Genomic DNA, 22,597 nt, shown 5'->3' with positions numbered 1-22,597 from the left:
GGTGCGACTGACGTTCTTTTCATCGCTCGCGTGTCTTGTGACTTCCTGATGCAAAATGATTTCTTACAGTTACGCGAATGCCACTTGACTTACTTATAAATATGTTTTTAACAACTATGTCGTGTTTCTTGGTCGCTTTAAATTCGATCCACGCCATTTTAATCCACACTATGGCTCGAGATAAAAAAAAAACCTGCAACGTAACAACAATCGCGCACAAATATCGTCTAGCGCAGAATAAATTTTCCAATGTTTAATGCTATAAAAAAGATGACAAAAACTATGTATATTTAAAAATGAATGGCAAAATCTTTACATTTAGCAATTTTTTCTCTGTAAAATCCAGCCATTAACTCGAAAAAAAGACTTTATTTTTCTTGTGTACAAATTTTTAAAAACTTATCGAAAATATTTTTGTTTATATTTTACATTGATTTTTATTTTGTTATTTTTATAATATTGTACGTTATTCTTTCTTTCTTCTTTTGTAGCTTTTCATAATATTTCAATTATATACCGCTTACATCGTGAAATAACATCTTTATTGCGAGAAGAACAGATTCCACGTGCATAATTAGAAGCATAACAACTCCGAGTATAAATCTCACGGTGTCTTCGTTCTTCCTACAACCAATCTGTGCAATTCTGGCAGAAAATTTAAAAAAAAACAGGCGTGTCTCTCGGCGCTGCTGTGCAGGAAGTGACGTTCCCTTGAGCAAAAAGGGATGACGGAAGAACGGCGATAACGGGCGGAAAATTGATGCGGTGAATCGCGTCACCGATGTCCCTATCGTCTCCTCCGTCACTGGCCAGACAAACGGGGAATGCGTATTCATGCAGGTATACAGACAGGTTGTTGTCATGACAACAAATTCCTGAATTCAGACGGACGTCCTCTGTCTACGCTGCACGATTCGCCGTGAACCAAGACTACAATGAGGAGAAGGAGAAGAAGGACGAGGCGGCGGCAGCGAAGGCAACCAGACGGTAGGGAAGGGAGGCAGCATTACTTAGAACCCTCGACCCTCCCGACAACCAGTCCCGTATCCCCCGTTCGACCTCGCCGAGGTCTCGTATGGAACGACGGTATTGCTGCCACCCGGAGAGGCACCTTGTTCCCCATTCTCGGCGCGGCGTCTCCCAGGCGGCGACGAGGGTAGCTTTGCTCGCACTCAATATTCCATATTTCTCGTGACAATTTCTCCGGGCGAATTTATAGACTTCCTTTTTGGTCCAAGTACTAGCGAGCGAGAGATAGAGAAAAACGACGGCGGCAAACGGTCGGATTGGCAGAGAAAGACGAAAAAGGGGCAGGAGGTTGGGGTCGGGAGGGAGTGAAAACGATGAGTGCAGGAAAGAAGAATGGGGATCAGTGTTGCAGCTTGCAAAGGAGGAGTACATACAGGAAGAAGGGTGATAGGAAGGAGAGAAAGGCGACCGAATGAAAAGCTTTTCTGCCACCTTCTCTACCATACTGCTGCAATCAGTTATAGGAAGATACATCGATACGTCTACATATCCGTGTAACCGTAAATGCGTGTGGTATGGATACCAGCTTGGGTGTGAACTCGAGTTGATATCGGTGATCGCGCATACCGACTGCTGCTGCAGGATGCATCGGTTGTTGTGTCGGTGGCAGTGGAAGAGGAGAGGAGAGAGAGAGAGAGAGAGAGAGAGAGAGAGAGAGAGAGAGAGAGAGAGAGAGAGAGAGAGAGAGAGAGAGGTTAGATGCTTGAGAGCCTCCATCAGTGGCCCAGATCTCGATATCTACTTTATTGCGCGAATGTATATTCACAGAAAAATGTGAAATATTTTATGTCCCGTGTCTCAGCGCAACGGTGATTTCCCGTTTTCTTCCTTTCCCAATTCTTTCCTCGCTCTCTCTCTGGACTTATCTCTTTCTCTTTCTGCATATTTCGCAAAAGCTAAACCGATCTCGAACTCTCGACAAACTATTCGTTTAACGTCGAATTTTGTCGTATTTGTCGCTTATGAACTGTGAAATTTGCTCATGGCTTCGATTGAGTAACGAGTTTAAGTTATTTTCCGTCACACATTTCTAGAGACGCGAAATAGTAAGTATTCTTTGATTACGGCATTAAATAAATATTTAATGACTTCATAGTTATTAAATAAAACAGATCTTATGCAATTATTACCTTTGCATAAATATAAAACAGAATGTAAACGTATATATTATCATGTATATTGATTAATCATTATCATAACATAATACATGATTTCCAATGAATTGATAAATAATAAAAAGCCATAAATAATCAATCGCATAATCTCTACTTAAAGGCCACGAAATAACTTATTAAGTTAGCGAGAAAGAAAATATTCTCTTTTCTTGATTGATGAATCATCAATTTACACATCTTATTAAGACGTTTATCTTGACCCAAATCAGTGAGTTCGAAAGTTATGCAAATTACTAGAGAGATTAAATTATAATGAATTTGTTGACATTTGACAAATTGACTACAATTAGAGATAATCATAATACGCTACGAAAATCTTATCCAGTTGAATCAAGTTTACGGCAGAGATCGTATCAAATGAGCTCAACGCCGTAACAAACTTCTACGTATTTTAAAATCATGTATATATTATTTTTCTTATCGATTCGAGTTTCTATTAGCTATTTTTAGTTGCAACATGTTTTTTCGAGCCAAAGAAATTTTTTTTGCGCTTAGTAAAAAAAACCCATTTTTCTCGAAATTATTCGCCGATAATACTACAAAATTAAAATAAGATTTGTATTAATTAAGTTATACAAAATTTCAATAAAATAAAAAAAAAAACCAGAATTGTTTTATTACGTCAAAAATCATCCGCTTGCTTGCTTTATTATGCTCAACAGGGCTCAAAAGTAGAGATAACATGATATATTCTAAAATGGCGAACATTGTATAATGCTATACACACGGCCGGAACCTCTTGATAGCATGATCATGAGATGCAAACGCGACTTATCTACGATCGAGCCAACCCGGCTGCAGTTGTACGCTAATCGCGCGTGTACAATCGCGACTGATACGTCGTTCGTAATGCAACCTCGGTCTCGCGGGGGACGGTTTGACAGCTTGCATTTCGACGATCGATTTGGTATGAACGGATTTGGATTGAATGCACGTCCTTCGGAATTCGTCGTCTCACTGTCAATCTCGTCTTTCATTGCGTTAATTGGATTACAGAGCTTAAACCAGCTACGGCGATTGTGCGCATTCGGCAGTTGGATAAGCGTATTAATCCGCGGCACGAATAAGTCGAGCTTATTAATGCGATAAGACGCGTCAAGATGAAACGTCGACGCGACATCCTCAGCTTTTCGCTGACGTTGACAACGATCAGGTTGATGGAAATTTTTGATGACTCGCGAAATACGCGCCGATCAATTTGATGTTTTAATAATTTAATTTTTACTTCTTATGCAAAACAATAGTATTTCATCATTATTTATATTTGTTACACATATTACATAATTATATTTATTATTTCCTTTAAAGTAATTAAATTATAAATTTTAATTAAAAAAAATAATATTCTCCTTTAAATAAAAAAAAAAAATAATAATAATAATAATAATCTCCTTTTTATCTATATTCAATTAAATAAATTTGTCAAATTAAATATATGTACTGTGTAACGATATGTGTATTAATAAAGACTTTTTTTATAGTAGCGTTAAATGAAATGTAAAATCTATAAAAGATGTTATATAATTCACACACACACATATTGCGCGCATGCTAATGCAGTGGAGATGCTTAAAGCGATAATAAATATGCATTAGCTATTACGAGCAAAAATGTGCCGCGCAAGAGAAGATTGCAGATAGCAGAATCAATAGAATCGATTACATTCTCCAGTTAGCGGCCGTGCCCTCTTCACCTTTGCTTTCGCCCTTCGGTAGTCGATGAGCCTACGCCCAGCTAATTAGCCACGAGATAATTAGTCTCTAATGGTGTTCCATGCCGCCTCGTCATTTCTTATCGCCACTGGCTATAAAGAAAATCGCTAATATGACCTAATTTTATGTCACTTTGTGCGAAACGAGGAGGCTGAGAATATGTCAAGGATATATATGTCAAGTTTCAATAGTGTAACGAATAATTGTACAAAGAAAATGAAACGAGCAATTATAAAGAAAGCTATATATCATTTAGAGCTTGCGTTGAATAGAGAAGAAAATATTGCGGACAAAAAAAAGAGATAAAAAATAACAGTTTATTATATAAGCAAGCCATTCACGATATAAGAGCCTTCAGTAATCGATCCAATGTCGGTACAGTGTTATATCGATTGCGGAGTAAGCCTGTATTTTAGATAATCTGAAACGTAAACTTCTTAAAGAATAGCAGAGAAGTTTGATCACGGCTGTTAAAGTTCTTCTACGGTAAATATGTCACGTATTAAACACGCCCTACAAATTAGCGTAATTCCACCTTAAGTATGAGATATGGAAATGATGTACAGCATTATGAAAAACCTTAGCAACTTGAACTCTTTAGATCGCGATGTTGCAATCTCTAGCCGAGCATTAAAACGACCTCCAGAACCTAAACGTCTTCCAGAAGCTAAAGTTATAACGTGACGATTTACGTTATTTTCGCAAGATCCGGCAATCTATGGCGCTCAGAGGAATTAAAACTTTCCGGCGTCACACATTAGCTCGCTCCGCTGGCACAGTTTTACAGTTCTTACGACTATAAGAGCGATTCTTACTCGAAAAATTACCTACTCCACCACATGATAATTGTATCTTATCACGAAATACACTTGTCCGTAGCGTGGTCGCGGAACAAAATGCCTTTCTCGTGTTGTTTTTACATCGACGTAATGTAATTGAATTAATCGCTGTTACGAACGCAAAACTTGGCGATACGGTTAACTATACACAATCTACAGTACACAGTTTTATAGAGAAAAACGACAAAAAAAAATATATATATATCTATATATGCATAAAATACACGCGAAATACCAATTGCAGTACGAATCGAAGGTTCGAAAATTGGCAAGCCAGGCCGTTGCACGAAAATATAGCACAATATCAGCGCAATTTTCAGCCTTTGTCGACACTCAAACCGGCGTGAACGCGCCGAAAGTGCACCGTGCATTCATGCGCGCCCGTCATTATACACGCGATATAATATGCAACTGCATTGCGACTCGGCAATCGTCGACCCCTCTCCATGCGTCGAGCCTTGGTTCCTAACGAGGGACAGATGCGAAAGGAAGAAGGGTATAGCTACGATGACCATCCCTGAATTCCAACCGAATCTACCGAGCACTCACGGTCAGGGCGTTCGTTCTCATTAGCAATGTCGCGCCACGTAGGCTAATTGTAGTTATGTTTCGCGGCACCTACATCAGGTACTTACGTTCGCTCGATGTTAAACAACGTGAGCGTGGCCTTGTAACGTGCTTCCGGTAAAATTTATTCGACGCTCGGCGGGGAAATCACAGCGTTAAATGCATTCACGTGGGCGTTCATCTCGCTCGTCTTTCCGGCAACTTTATTATGGATTTACGCGTTTCTCCCACAAATTTAAGAACTTTAGATTAAACCCGAAGGAGTAAATTTACATATCTTGCATAATGAAATAATAAACAAAGTATATGTATGTATGTACATGCAGTTAAAAAAACAATAACGTAATTATAATTAAGAAAATAAAGTAGAGATATAGCGCTATATCCGAATAACAGAGTTCTTCGATCGTGAGTAAATCTAATCTTACCGAAAATGAATAAGTATTTAAACGATAGAATTCGATTTTTGTTTTAATAAAGTCGCATTTTAGTCGCATAAAATTGAATCTCAACAAATTTAATTAAAGCGCGGATGGGAGATTATACGATATTCATATCGCGCTCTTTTATTAAAATCCACTAAAAATTCCCGCGCACATACAACGCGCCTCACGTACTATCGCACGTCAATGTAAATAGGGCTTTAATCCACGTTTCATCTAGAATCTATTTCATTTCCGAAGCCAAGGAAGAGCCTTTCCAATCGGATACCCGCCTGGATCCGCGCATTATATTTAAATATTCATCGGCGATCTCTTATATGAAAGTCTCGGGCGCGCCATTACCGAATGGAAAAGTTAATTGCTACTTTGCATAATAATTCAATGAGAGCAAAAAGTCCACCTCTCTTGTCTTCACTCTCGATCGTCGATTCTTCCGTCAAAACGACGGAAGATCTTGAATATCGGAAGAGAGAGGTAATTCCGCCATGAAAATAGGGTCGCGCGGCTCGGCTCGGTTGCACTTGGCGCGATTACGTGGCCCTTCGATCGTGGTACCCTCGATCGAGCATTATATCAACGAGGCGTCCACTCTTTTCGCGAAGAGTACTCTTTTTTTTTTTTTCGGAAGGAATGCGTCACGCGAGGGTCCGTAATTAGCTTCCGTAATGTATGCGCACTTTTCAACGCAACATTGCGGTTTCCGTTAAACCTCAACACGAAACGGCTCGTTCTTGTTAATGTGTCCGCAGTATATCGATTTCCGCGGCACCCTTTCGCACGCCGCCCGACAAACTATACCAGATTATCTGATGAAGTGGCTAAATGCCCGGTAATTACTTCATGATATCATTACGTAATGATATGCCGTACTTTTCATTCTATAATTTGCAGCAATAGAGTAAGAATATAAATTAGACGATTATAAAAACAGTGGTACATGCGTGGCATAAAGTTATAACAGTAGCGAGAAGTAAAATAGCTTGACAGAATATTAGAAAGAGGGAGAGAATGTGTTTTTTCATTTTTATTTTTCTCATACATATTTTGAAAAGTAAAATGTAAATTCCTTTCTTAAATTTTCATTTTTGCGTATTTCTGTACAAATGTTAAACTCGCGTATGGAAGATAAATAAGTAAAAGTATTATTAAAAGTTATATGCACATTTTCGCAATATGTAAATAACATAGAAAAATAACAAAACTGCCTCTTACGTATGTGTAATAAAAAAAACACGACGATGCAAGAAAACGACATAAAATTAATAAGATTACTTTTTCACAAAAAATAAAAAATAAGATATTTTAATATTAGATTTTCTTTTACAAAATTGATTTAAACTCTTTTTCCTCTTAAGCATGTCATACGTATTTTATCCACCGACTCAACAAAGTCGCGTAGCGCGTGTAACTCTCCGTCAATCGCAACGAGATGCGAGAGCTTGTCGTTGTTTATTTTTCCCTGCCTTTGGCGAAACATAAAAATCGTCCAAGAGATATTCGATGAAGACCGGGTTTATAGAGTCATGAAAACGAAAACGCGCGCCGCGCCTTGTGTTAAATCGCTGTCGCAATTACATCTGAACGAAATTAAACGAGTTCTCAGAAGCCGTGCGAGAGAATTCACGCCTCTTTCTAATCATACCTGTGCCTGTGTCGGTTCTGCGGAGTCCTCTTTCTTTGCATTCCGACGACTGCAATGCCCCTCCTCCTTTCTCCTATTATCGCACCCTCTTCAGAGAGCCGCGCTCTGGTCCCAAGGCCCTGGTTGGTTCTGAAAATTTAAAAGGATAACTAAATCGTAAAAAAACGACTTGACAGAAATTTTTTTTTACGAGCCGCGGTTCACAACTCATTTGGTTTCCCCCGATCTCTCCACACCTACTCACCAGTGAGGTAGATGCAGGCGAAGCGGAGGCGAGTCGGCTTTTATTACAAATGCGCCACGCGGCGCATAAATAACGCCCGTCTGCCGTGTACACAATAACTCGTTAAAGCTTGTTAAAGAGAGAGAGAGAGAGAGAGAGAGAGAGAGAGAGAGAGAGAGAGAGAGAGAGAGAGAGAGAGAGAGAGAGAGAGAGAGAGAGAGAGCGTGTGAGAAACAGAATCGCGTGCCGCGACACGAAGATACTCCGAAGCCAGACGATCTGGTGCAATCTGTGTGCATCGATTGAATCACGCAATTTCGTTGATACAGCACCTCTATTCTTTTCTTCGGCGCGAATCGACAGCGGTGAAAGAATTCTATCTCGTTAAGCAGCTGGCAGTCAATAATGAACCGTGGATAGCCATTTGCAGACATCTTTTTAATGGGTCTTATTTTTCTGAAATATAAGTACTTTAATATATATATATATCAACGTAGGTTATTTATTTCTTCAATTATAATATCAATCAAATATAATAATATTAAAGAGTGAATTAAAGTTTCATGTTCTTTTCTTATCTTTAATTGTGATTAAAATAAGAGAAATATCGTTTTTTTATTTCTTCTCATTTTAATAAAATATAATTTGTTTATGATAAATACATATATGTGTGTGTGTGTTACACAAGAAGCGATTTGAAATAAAATACGATCATCGAAAATATTTAATTCGGACATATATCAATTATTCTTCGCTTAATGCTAGTAAACATTTCAATGGCATCATAATGCTTTCATGTAAAATCGTATTCGAATAAAATGTTGCGCGGCAATTTTAATGCAATTAATAGAACAGCTTGATGATGATACGCGTAAACAGATTGCATTCCATCGTGAATATCGAAAATGCGTGTTTCGTTCGGGAAAACTGATTTAATACTGATTTAATATTTTTCAGTACCAAGCTCGAGTATCATCTCTTTAAATATTAATATGGTATTTTTTGTAGCGATCGATAGGATGACTCTCGTCTCTACAATATTACATATTTAATAAAATTTTTTCGCATTAATAAAAGAAATAGTTCTAAAAAATAAATTATTCTTTTTCGCAAGTCGCTGTTGTTGTTAAATCACGAAGAAAAAAAATAATTTGTCATCGACAATGCGTTTAAAATGAAATATCAATGAAGAGGAAGAACAGAAAATATTAATACTTTAATGATTGGAGTTGTCCAACGATAAAACTATAACAGTAGCGAAAGATCGGCTTTCGTTTTTCTTTATCAGTTCATTATCTTATACGATAGAACTGTCAAGCCGTCGAGTTTGACTTATTGTTGATCCTTTGTGCCAGTCAAATCCCTGAATCTCAATATCTCGCACAAAGGTTACCTCTCTCTCTCTCTCTCTTTCTTTCTCTCTCTTATTGAATTCACATCATATTGATTTTATTCTATTTTTCATAATTCCAGTGGTGATAGATGTACATATATTAAAAATATTAAAAATGTAAAAATTATATATATGTCATGCCTTTAACAATTCACCTTCTTAAAAAATAAAAATTTTAACAGTTCATTTTCCATACTATTACACATTACATGTACATAATCAATAACAACCATATAAAATGCAACAATAATGTAGGTCGCATGCGAATAATACTACAAATAACGAGGATACAATAATATTCTGAGAGTTATATAAAATGCGGAGCTGAGCAAGAATGTATAATGGAGTACTCGGAGTTATACGAATCAGTGCTTTTTATTCGTTAGCTCACCGTATAATAAGGGAAAACGTAAACGTTTATATTATGATAAATCCAACGTGATGTCAGAGAATGCGCACACGTGTGCCCTCAAACTATTCTCGGCGGGAGCGAATGAGACGTCGAAGAGGGATGACACTTCTCTTAACGTATCTTAAGAAAACACAGTGGATACAAGAAACTCGGCTACGGACACATGGATGAACGATCCTTCCATAACCATCCTCTTTCATCACGAGATTTTGTAAATATTTGTCGTAGAATTCGATACAGGTCTTCCCATGGACTGCTCTCGATTTTCCGAGGGATTATTTCAAACGGGATCGCTTATCTTATCCGTAATTTTCTACTGTATCCGCTACGTGTGATTATCGTTTTTTTTTCTTTTTTTTTTGCGATTAGCATGGGCAAGATAACTCGATTAATAATAATTTACTTCCTCTTCCCCTATATCTGTTCGTAGATATGAGAAAATATTTCCCAATTTGGCTCGCTTAATAATAATTTACTTTCTCTCTCTCATATTTGTTCGTAGATATGAGAAAATATTTCCCAATTTGTTTCTGACGCTCAATTTCATTATAAAGATTCGATCGAGTGTATTGAAAAAAAAAAAACAACAATTAACGCGCACAAAACGAAAGGGTATGCATATATGAAGGAATGGCGCAAATGCCATTGTTTTAGCCGACAACCGTTGAAACGGTTATATTAAATTTGCAAACATGATCAAATATCATTGTAATAGATCCACTTCAACAGTTGTATCTCGATATTTGATTTGTTCTCCACTACGGATATTTTTTATATACCTAGAGTGAACACAATTGTGATAGTTTTATGAATGTCGTGTATTTCAATAAAAATAATTGCAAGTTGCTTTGCTGTTGCTTCGTATCTTCTTGAAGTCGTACATAAATATAAGTTTCAATAGATATTGATTAAAGGTGACTTATATTCGCGCACCACCCACTCGTTGATGAAAACAGAAGTGGATATCCAGTTCCGGGAGGAAAGGAAGACTTTTCATCGCAACTTTAAATTCATTTTGCCTGTTTTACGAGCTATAACCTGTATATAGCTTGACATTCTCCGCTTTTATTCTTAGAAAAGTAGTTTTTCTTTAAATTCACAAATTGTTGCAGGAATTTCATTATATATTTTATTTTTATCAATATATCCTTGTCGATATTAATTTAAAGAGAAACTACACAGATCGGTTAAAATAAAAATTTGCTGTGTAAAATTAAAATTTTTATTTTTATAAATTTTTGTGTACTATACAGTCACTATACAATTTTTATATACAGACACTATAAAAAAGTTAACTCGATATAATATTTACAATTTTGGGATTAAATTATATTCTACAGAACAAATCGTTACTTTAATTTAAATTAATTTTAATTTTTTATTTTAAAAGGCTAAAACAAGTGCTTTTTGTATTATAGTGTGTTCAAATATCAAAAATATTAAAAATATCAAATTTATGAATCTCAAAATGTCTTAAATTAATTAACTTTTAAATTGATTCGTGTAATTCCTCCGTAATAGAACTATGTAATAATTTAATTAAAAAGAAATTAAATTTCCGTTCTGGTTAATAGAATAGTTATTGTAGCCATTCACATGAATAAGTGATGCTATTATTTAACTTTTCAGAAACTGCAGTTCATGCTTGTACAACAGAATTAAACTTTTTGATTTCTTTCCATATGATTCGTAGTTTTAAATACTAATTTAATCTTTTCCGATGAAAAGAGAGAGAGAGAGAGAGAGAGAGAGAAAGAGAGAGAGAGAGAGAGAGAGAGAAAGAGAGAGAATGAATTGTCAAGTCTCTACTCTGAGCGTTTCCGATAGAATCGATAAATACATTCGTTTTATTTTCGTCGCGTTGCAACACCAAAAGAAAAAAATTCCATTAATATTAGGATAATAAAAATTTCAAAGACTCCGGATCCCGCGATAATGACGTTAGACAATTTTGTCGCGGTGAACGCCAAGAATGTGTACATTCCCGAATTACATGACGACTAGCAAGAATCTCATGTTTTTTATCTGCGTCAAGGGAATGGAAAATGGATGGAATGGTGATGTAAGTAAGTTGGCGATGAGGAAGTAAGTTTAGCCGAGCATCTATCGGGAATGGAAAAGCAGTCCAAGTATCGAAGTGCGATCTCGCTTCGCGCGCTACGATAACTATATGATATTATTAGCCTTGAGCGAGATGTAGCTTCTGGAACGAAGGGATCGAATAAGCAGTGGCGCGTTACAGCTGAGAGAGAGAGAGAGAAAGAGAGAGAAAGAGAGAGAGAGAGAAGGAAGAAAAGTACAAAAGTACAAAAAAGGAAAAGGAAGGAGAGTTATGAAGAATGAGGGAGACGCGAGATGCGTTATGAGAGCGGTGCAAAGGTGCGAAAAAGACGCGAGGAAAAAATGGTGTTTTTGGAGGAGAAACGCAAGAGTAGTACAACGGGGTAAGTGCTATTTAACTCTCATTGAATCGAAACTTGCCGTCGCACCGCGGGTAACGCGATAGACGTGGGCACCAAAGCGTTTATTTACAGACGGGAAAAATGGAATTACGATAAAGTAAAATGGAGTTCTAACGACCCTCTCTCTCTCTCTCTTTATACATATATATGTATATATACATACTTGGCTTTTACGTATCCTCTCCGACGACTTGCTGCGAGCGAGGCGAGGCGAGGCCGCGGGCAACTTTAAAGTGCCCTTGTTAAGTTTTTGTTTCGCGCCATTTTTTCGCGGCGGCAAGGCGGAGAACGCCCAGCTTTTTCCCGCAATGTGCCGAAAATTCGGCGTCTCTGTTGTCGCCTCTGGTGCCACGACGCGACGCGACGCAACGCAACGCAACGCAACGCAACGCGCCGCGTCTCAAGGAGGTTCCACCGGGAAGGGATCTCATTGCTATTCAACGATCGTGAGCACGCCTGGCGAAAATCCGTCGGAATGTTTAGCTTAAGAGCAGCTCTGCGGCGAACAACTGCGCCGAAGTATCCTGCGTCGATCTATAGATAGGTGCGATATAGGATATAACCTGATCAAATGTCCTAATTTCATAAGATATTCTTCTTCTTTCTTTTTTTAAATATTGTCCTAGTTTTTTTAAAAAATCTCTCCTAAATTTAAATTTAAAGTAAGTTAAATTTACCAACTAATTCTTCAATCTTAATTTTTATCTTTATGATCTTGCGTTCGGGTTTTATTAGCCTGTTTTTTTAAATTAATTTATTTGTAATACTTTATTGATTTCTTTTTTATTTTAATTTATATTATTCGCTGGCGCGCTTGCAATCAATCTTATCGAAAAATGATTGTCCGAGCACGATTTAAATAGATAAAAATTGTGAGTATCTAAAAAAACCAGGGAAACATTAGCATTAAATTAGTAAGCTGAAAATAAAACACAAAGAAAGGTGCATGCAAGCCACGCTAATCGCAGAAGTAATTATCGACAGGATAAATATCTCGACGCTCGTAACTTGTTCCGCTTTTAGAATATCCAGATGTGCGAGGTTCCCTTTGTTGGTCCAAGTACTCTTCGGCAGTCGTGCCGGTATTCCAGGAAGAAGAGAGACACTTGTATCTTGGTACAGTAACATATGCGGCGGGGTGTTATCATTCCCTCTCAACGATAATATTGCTCTTGCCACCGCGTGCGTTTCTTCCGTCGGTGCATTTACTTTGGTCTACCCGACGTGTACAATACCAGTCTTCCCCTTTTACCAGAGGAATATAAATGTGGGAACAAATCCCCATAAAAGATGCCACACGAAATCGTCGTCGACAATTCTCGCCATAAGGCGAAATGCGAACGCGTGAATTTCGCTCGTGGAAAGAATGCTCTCGCGTACGCGCGTATTTGCGTAATAAAACAATTTTACGGTAGCGGTGATTTAATTTCACCAAACAAATGATCGAGCGCGCGTCGCATCAAGAGAGAAACTTGAATATTCATTGAATATGCCGCCTAAAAGTGAGCTTTATGGTGCTCGCAAATTTTTGCAAACGCACGGATATTTGCGTTAACATCACCCGCGAAATATTATAAAAATCGCGGACGGAAGAAAAAAATGTAATTGGTCGTGAATGCATGGATGTAACCGGTTATGTTTAAATCCACGAAAAAGCGATTGCGTGCTGCACATGCACATTTTATAAAGAATAAAAATTTGATTTAACGGAACAAAAAAATACTCTCGTTACCGTTTGCGCGATACATATACACTTGTATAATATAATACAGTATTTAAAAAAAGAAAAAAAGACAATATTAGTTTTAGAGAACTAAAAGAAAGATGAACCTAGATACAAGCTATTACCAGCTGCTTATAAAAACCTTCTTTTGTCCGTTCGTTCTGATCAGTCAGAAACAATTGTTTTCGGTCTTACAGTTACGTAAAATCGAACGATAAACAACGATAGCAAGACGATAGTACAAACAATCGTGTCGTTTAATACACTGGAACGAACACAATACGAGTACTTTATCAGGATTTTCATCGTTGGTTGGCAAAGTCGAGAGACATTGGTATTCGAGATTCGTCAAAAGTTCGTGGGGATTGGAGCGGAGCCAACGGTTGCTTGTTATATGTATGTTGCGGGTGCATGTATATGTGTGAGATGCAAGTGCGTTGTCTGCTGGGAATGTCCCGAAAGTGAGTCACTTTCTACCCTCGTTTCGAACCCTCGACGAACGGGGTGGACAGCCACCACGATGCCAGACGGGCCGGAAGAAAAACACGCGGGAGGTAAGTTTCGACGAGGCGAGGAGGAAAGAGTCGTCGCAAAAAAACACTCTCTCGTAAAGATATCGCTTCTTACGCTTCCGACGCTCGAAATATCAGAACGGAGCCGGGATGCGACAGAAGAGTTTTCTTGAGGGTGAAGGGGGACGCGCGGCGAGGGAGCGGGAAAAATACTCTCGCGAGGAAAAAAGTAATCCTCCGTTGCAGTGCATCTCGGGGGGGCGGACTGAAGGGGGTTGGCGCGCGTTCGCTTGTGGCAAGCGTAAATCTCGATTCGAGAAAATGAAATTTGCCGTGGCGCGTATCCTAGTGTCAATTTTTATATATGTGTATTTGCGTGTGTGCGCGCGCGCGTGTGTATGTACACCCTCACACGTTTTCCACATTTCCGCGTGGCTGGATTATTTTTATCGCGCGCGCGCCGGCACGCGCGCGATATTTTAGTTTACCTATAAATCACGCCGCGAAGATAGCAAAGACGAGTTTTCAGCGATCGAATGCACGTGACGTTTTCGATGGTAGGGCGGCTCTTTTTTATCACACATCCGAATGCGTTACGATTATCGACACGATGATATTTTGAACGATGTGCGACATGTGAGATAATGCGCGTATTATAATATCAAAATATCACAAGTATATTATTGTGACAAGTTTATCGTAATAAAAGGCTGTTCTAAATTTTCATTCTGATTGTTTACCGAATCATTATTATTATGCTTTTAATTATTGACATGCGTCTTGTTAACATGCGATAAAAGAAAACATGTTTATTCAAGTTCAATTTGCAATATCATTGCAAATTTTATAATAAAGACCTGTGATGGTTTGGTATGGCGTTGGTTTTCGTTGCAACAAACGACGAGAAGAGGGCAGGGAACAGAACCGACATGACATGAGTAACGACAGTAATGAACAAACAAATGCACGTTTCTAATGCAAACAGCGTACCGTAGCTGAATAAGAGTCCGTAATTTATTATAAGTAAAGTATAATTGTGTATTTTCATATGACGCAAACTCTCTCTCTCTCTCTCTCTCTCGATGTATGTATATATCCTCAATATTATTTACATTATTCTTAATATTATAAAGTTATTTAATGCTAAAGTATATATATATATATATATATATATATATTGAATATATATCGATATTATATTAAATATAGCTTGTTATACAACTCGGCACTCAATCAACATGATTGGCCTATTTTCTGGCCAATAATATTATTTTAAACGAATCGATGTTAATTCAAAAAGAAGGAAAGAGAGAGAGAGAGAGAAAGCGACAAAGAGAAAAAGAGGAAAAGAGATATGTATTTAGTTAGTACTTATGTCGTTAAATTCGATATCAGTTTGGTACATCGTGCAAACTTGCGATTAAAGCTTTAATAATAACATGTCAGCTTTAATTATTGAATTTTTATTTTTTTTATTCCGTAATATATGAAACTTTCCTTTGTATATATATATATATATATATATATATATATATATATATATATATATATATTATATGATAGCGCTCATTCTTGTAATTTGCATATTTAATCGTCCGTTACAAATTAAATATCCAAAATAGACTGTACGTATACACATACTCGATAGCCGATGCAAAATTTAATATCAACGGAGTTCGTTGATAAAAGAGAATTTTATTCACAATCACCTTTGATTGATTTCATCGGTTTAATTAATAGATAAATGTATGTCGCTCCTCGCTGCGGGGAAAAACGTGAATGTTCAATTGCGCGAGGATTATCCGAGGCGAATCATTTCGTCGGACGGGGAACGTTATTTACGGTGAAGGAGCACAAAGAGCCCGGCGCGAGGGCAGAATAATAAATCGTAGGGCGCCGCTTGTTTCGACGAAAACCGAACGCGAGGAAAAATACCTGCTATACGAGAAGCGAGGGTCCGTAAAAATTGTTCGCCGCTATATCGCGACTTGTCTACTTTCCCGCGTTTTTACGGACCACACGCGACGCGCACGCAGCGAAGGAAAGGTTTTTCTCCGCTGGCGCGCGCGAGAATGCAACGAGATGCGCGCGGATGCATTATTCATCGCGCGATAGTGCGCTCGGAACGCCGGTCGATGGTGCTAGATGCGCTTTCGACAATCCGTTGTCGTAGCCACTTCCGTGGCATTCGCGGCGGAGGCGGTTTCGTCGATTCCGGATTCAAAAATGCGCTCACACGATTAGGTCTCGAGCAGAATCGAGCTGGATCATACCGAACGAGAAATGCCGGAATCGTCCGCTGGTGGATTCGACGCGAGGAATTACACGATGAGGACTCTGAAATATTCGCCGACGTGGTCCCTACTGGTAGACTATTCAGTAGATAGTTCATACCAGACAATTTCGCTGCTTAATTATTCGCCCACTCCGTTTTGTCGTTCTCGCGATAGAATGTAAATGAACATTTGAGCGTTTTTGTTAGAGGATAATGAACAGCGGGTCTACCATATTGCTTCTGACCGTGGTGAGTACGTTCCTAGTTTTATATAGCCTAATCTTCGACAACAAAGCAAAAAGATATGCGAGTTTTCCCTCGTCAGAATTTGAAAATAAAAAAATATTGTTTTATGTAAAAAAATTCAAGCAGAATATTATTAATGGTTGGTTTAGATTCACAAGAAAGAGATTACAATAGTCTTCTGAATTTATGCAAAAATAAAAGGAAAAAGAGAGATGTACGCTCAGCATATATTCTCTTGAATTTTAACGATTTGAATATTTTGTCGGACAACATTTTCTATAGTAAACATTATAAAAATAATATATATTATATATATGTAAAATGAAGTGTACATCAACGTTTAGTATATATTTCTAAGAATATTAAATATACTTGATATTCACATAATATTCTACATTAATATTCCGCATTAATCAGCTTTATTGAAAATCAAGATGAATTTCTCTCTCTCTCTCTCTCTCTCTATTTCCCTTGGTCTCTCTCTTTCTATGGCATTCTCTACCAGACCTGCATAATCAAGACCTAATTAAGTGAACGGATCACACAAATGCTCTTACCCTCTCGAACTAATCGTTCAAACCGGACGAGCTGGCAAAAAGCAGACATAGCTCACGATCGCACATGTGATCTGCAATATCGCATAGTCAAGTAATGTGCATAGACCAGCTAAATAAAAAATGCACCATTTGGTATGCGTTTTGCTCACAACGATTAAACGCAATTTTGCACACTTCCAATCAAACGGAATTTTTAAAATATTTATTTTAATCTGTTAACTCGACTTTTGAGAGAAAATAAAAAAAGAAATTAATTAAATTTTTAAAAACATTCTTGTAATCGCTACGTCAAATTTATACATGTATATATGTATATCTATATACATATACACGCACACATACACACATATACGCATATACTCGTTACATTAAGTTTTAATCTCTCTGGTCATTTAAAAATGTTAAAATATTACATCAGTTTTACTTGAGTTGAAGATGACTATAACACAGTTTTCTTTCATTTTGCTTCAGAACTATCCAAAATTAAAGCGTTCTACACGATGCTTTCATATAGTTAGCAAGAAGAGATTGTGTGCTTTTTCTTTTGTTAACATATCATTAATCATTTGCCCTAATGCGAGTATTGCGTGTTTAATGTCGTAACTATATTGAATGATACTGTTGTAATAATACGATCGCAGCGTATAAAATTGTACCTTTGGCAATGAGTATTGTGTTTAGAAAGATGTGTCAAGCAAGCAAATAAGTTTTGAACAAGCGCATAGAAATTAATACGTGACACGATAATGAAAATTAAAAATTAAGGGTCTATAAAATGCAATGTAAATGCATTATACTTAATTTATCTCTGTTTTATATCGGACCGAGATAAAATTGAATCTTCCATAACGTTAATTATTCTTGAAATTAGACGTGCATTACTTGATTAAATTTTCAATGATCACGTTATCAAGATAACATTGTATTAAAACCTGTTATGACAGAACAATTTATTGGAAATTAATTTTCAACAATTCACCCAAATAATGAAAATCTATGAAAATGCATATTTATACACGTTACACTTTTACATATAAATATGTAATAATAAACAACAATAATCGTATCATTAAATTAGTGTCTTCATTTAGAAAAGAAATTATATATGTCTTCTTAATTAGTTGTTATTTTGTATATGTATAAATATAGTATTTTAGAAAGCTTTTTTTCTCAACGACTAAAAATGTATATATATATATATATATATATATATATATATATATATATATATATATAGGTAAACTAGATAACTTTTTGGATATTAATAAAAGCAAATGCGCGTAATCATAGTATTTCACACAAATGAGATATATTGATTTAAGGGAATTTTTTTATCATATACTACGCTATCTCTCGATGTGATCCACACCGCGTTTGCAATATTATAAAAAAACTATATCAATCCGTATCTTCATAAAATATTGATTATACGTCCGCGTAAAAGCGCAGAAAATGTCGAGCGTCAAATATATGCATTCATAAATCGTGTGGTATTTACTGTGTAACCATATTCTCATTTGTCACGCCGTATACGAGCGTTTGAATGCTTGAAAACGCCAATCATCGGCGTTTTTGAAATGCAATATATTTACATTAGATTTCAATCACTGGATAATTAATGTACTTTCGTAATGCATAATTACCGAAACGGCCGTATCGGCTGCGCATACGCAATCTCCCCAGATGCACGCGTCTATAATTTTCCATAGTAAAACCGTCCTTTTTAATTGTTTACTCGATTTATATTCGTGGAAAACAATAGTTATTTGTACAATACATACATCTAATTTTATGCTCCTTTCAAAAACTAATGTTTCCAAAAAATATACCTTGCTATCATAAATGAATGAACTATAAAAGTTAGGATATATACATACATATTCTTATATCTATGTTATGTGTACGTCGAAGATCGGATTTATGTGCAAGCAGTATGATACGTAAAAAATTTTATGAGACTTCGTCACATCGTAATCTTCTTATACATGATACAAACGTCGTAAGCTTTCGCGTAAAAAAAATGTCTAGTCGCAAAGAAAAAAGTCGTGGAAAATGCACGAACATTGTGGAAATCATCATTATAATAAAGAACATAACATTTTACGAAACGCACACAATTGAACATAATAAACAAATATATTTACGTATAATTACATAATATAATTGCGCGTGTCCTCAGTCGTTACTAACTATCAAAATAAATCATTGGGACGCATATCATTTAATTAATGATCTGTAAATAAATAATGTGATTGTGTGAACATGCATGCTTGAAATTTACCGCGACACGCGATGCATATTCTCGCACAGAAAGGGCAATGCATGATTTCTTGTGCCAGATGCAACGCGAGCTGCCGGAATCGTCTTGTACAAATAATCATCGCGATCCTTTTCTCAGCCCGACCGTGATGTCGGTTCACCACATGACGTAAACTTACGTATTCACTAGAAGAGGCTGAATTTAAAAGGAGAGCTGCCGTTTCCAGCTGGAGAATCCACTTTAATCTAAATATTTAATTCAAGTCTCTCTCGAAAACAATCTACCATTGTTAATCTATCGCTGTTGAACGAATCGAGTAGCGTATCAGCATGATAAAGTGTTTTCTTGTGTTTTGTTTCAAGAATCCAAGAATGGAGACCGGAAAATGTTTATGCTCGATTTACAAGGATTAAAGTTTTATTTTGAGTCTTAATGGAGAGTGTCCGCTAAGTATACATCTTGAAATTTTACGTGCGACTTTTCAAAAATGATCAAATATTATTGCTGGATGAGCTAAGTCGTTTAGAATCAGCTGATTGGTTGTAACACTGTCACATCAATACGTGTCTCGACGCGAAAAAATACGCGAACGAATGAGAAGATACGGCTTCGCTTCAAACATAAATTGACGCTAGGTTGTGATTAACAAGGAATAAAAACGAGAAAATTTCTTAGAAATATACAAATAATTTTTCAAACATTTTTTAGTTAGCGAAACATATTATTAGTTTTATGCTTTTCATTAATCATAATCCATATATAATCAAATAACTCGGTTGTAGAAAACGCGAATATATATATAAATGCGAATCATCTCTCTCTCTCTATCTATTTTAAAAATTTATTAACATTTTATAAATTTACCAAAAGTATGAAATATAAAATTATGTGCATGTATATAAGTTTTTCTTTTGAATTAATCTTGTACGTCTCGTCCGCATTAAATTCTCAATCAGTTCTTTTCTCATAACCATATTTCTCATAAACATATTTATTGGCATTACTTTTATCTGAGATCGAAATTTAAAAATATGTCACGAAACTTTTTATTACTTTTTTTGAGTCATATATAAAATTTTAGGAAAGATCGATTTCAATTTTTGTAAGGCATAACGCCGGATTACTTTTCCAAGAAACAATTATTTTGTTAGCGACCGTGCATTTTATTCACTAATATTAAAGTGTAAAAAAGCTTTTAAATCGGAATGTATCAAAACGTTTTGATATTTCAAATGAAACACTATCCTTATTAAAAGGAATTACGAGCACCGAAGAGAAGATGAAAGGACCATGCAAAGCCTAAAGATAGGTTCGGCCGATCGATCCGTAGTGCAACAAAGCCATTATCTGCTTCAGCCGTTCAAGCACAAGGTAAATTGTGTCCGTGCGCTGGAGTAGGTCTGTTCTACCGGAAGTCAGAGGGGTCACTCTCTTCGATCGACTAAAGCAAGTCGAGACGTCAACCCGTACTATCTGTTAGTCGCTTCCAACCTATCGAGATCCTTGTAAAGTTTCGGTCTATCGATGGATACTCGAATGCACGACATTGAATCCTCGACAATACCTTCACCTCGACATCAGATTCACAAGTCTTCTTAACAAGGAAACTTGAACAAGCAGCACTGTTCTATCGACTTTACAGTTAATACGCTATTTTATTAATTTCTCAAGAATGCGTTATACGCGAACCAAAACAATGAGATTGAGTTATTATTTTTGTTGCAATTTAATTTCACATTGTATACATATGTATTTTGTTTTATTATCTTTTATAATAAATGATATATAAAAATATGGTTTACATAATTAATTCTAGCACTTGTTAATAAAATTGTATAATTAAGACTAAATTGTCGCGAAAAAATGTATATTATAATGTGTGAATTATTTGCATCAACTAAATAATAAAAAAAGACAATTTATTTCTACATATTTGAAGAGATTTTAGACATAAAATATAAATGTCAAGTAAGATGTTCAGCTTTTTACTTGCTCAAAATTGCAGTGTGAATAAATAAAAAACTCACTTACACATTTTACAAGATTTTCTATGTGTTACTGAAAATAATATATATATATATATATATATATATATATATATATATATATATATATATAATAATATATAAAAATATTTTTAAAATTATAACACTCACAAACTATGTTAGAAAATAATCAAGTAATTTGTAAATTTACACATGTTCTGATGCGATTTGGCATACCGAATTTTTATACGGTATACACATTTATACGCGTGGCGCGCATAAAACATCTTCATAGAGATTTTCCAGCCGGAAAGCCTAGAGCGTCTAATTTGCATAATCTCTGTCCGTGCGTACATACATTTTTGTTTTAAACATATTATTCACCGCGAGACTAATGAGTATGTTACATTTATTAAGGGTGGCATAATGACGTAGTTTGGCGCTCGTAGCTAGAAAATGGCAATTTTAACAACAAAACGTGCTTGTAGTGATATCTCGGACACGACAGGTGATTTAAATACCTGAACAATTACGAAACTTTATACTCTTGCTCCGCGATCGAACAGAATTACCTTCTTCGACCCTTTTAACCATTGGATCGATTCCACTTATCGTGAATCGGTCTGACCTACCCCATTACGTTCTATAATCAATGGTGATATTATTTCAGAGACAGGCAGTTTAAAACACGATAGCTCGATATTAGACATGTAAGACAGAATTTATGATTTAAAATTATCATTTCTCAAATTTTAATGTGCAATTGATCTGTTTCAATCGCTATGTGATTATTTTGATGATGTCGTAATGTTTATGACTATAAAGATGATTAGTTCTATAAACGTCGAGCTAACAATTATCACCGCTGACACAATGTGATGTCTATCTTTGACAACGCCATTAAGTTAATATGATTTGCAGACGAATATCTCATAATGATTTAATTGAAATTAAATATATAATAATTTAAACAAAATTAAATCCTTGCAATTATTAAATGATGACAACGCTAGTCCATATTTTCATCATACATTTTGTACTAAATATATCTCACTCTGAGTTTCATTCGTACATTAATAATATTATAGCTACAAGATGAGATGCGCTAAAAGAGAATTAATCTCATATTGAACATTACATAT

The 22,597-nt window shown here is 36.1% G+C and overlaps 1 long non-coding RNA gene across 7 annotated transcripts in view; it reads right to left on the bottom strand.

The window, feature by feature from the left end:
• LOC140665399 (uncharacterized) overlaps nucleotides 1-22,597 on the bottom strand; it is a 397,969-nt gene that overhangs the window by 130,919 nt on the left and 244,453 nt on the right. For all 7 annotated transcript variants that reach the window (XR_012046594.1, XR_012046596.1, XR_012046592.1 and 4 more), the window contains one exon: nucleotides 7,408-7,536. This is a non-coding gene — a long non-coding RNA (uncharacterized lncRNA). The remainder of the gene's footprint in view (nucleotides 1-7,407; nucleotides 7,537-22,597) is intronic.

Source organism: Anoplolepis gracilipes, chromosome 4 (assembly GCF_047496725.1).
Source record: "Anoplolepis gracilipes chromosome 4, ASM4749672v1, whole genome shotgun sequence".
Taxonomy (NCBI): domain Eukaryota; kingdom Metazoa; phylum Arthropoda; class Insecta; order Hymenoptera; family Formicidae; genus Anoplolepis; species Anoplolepis gracilipes.
This window is presented reverse-complemented; position numbering and strand designations above follow the sequence as displayed.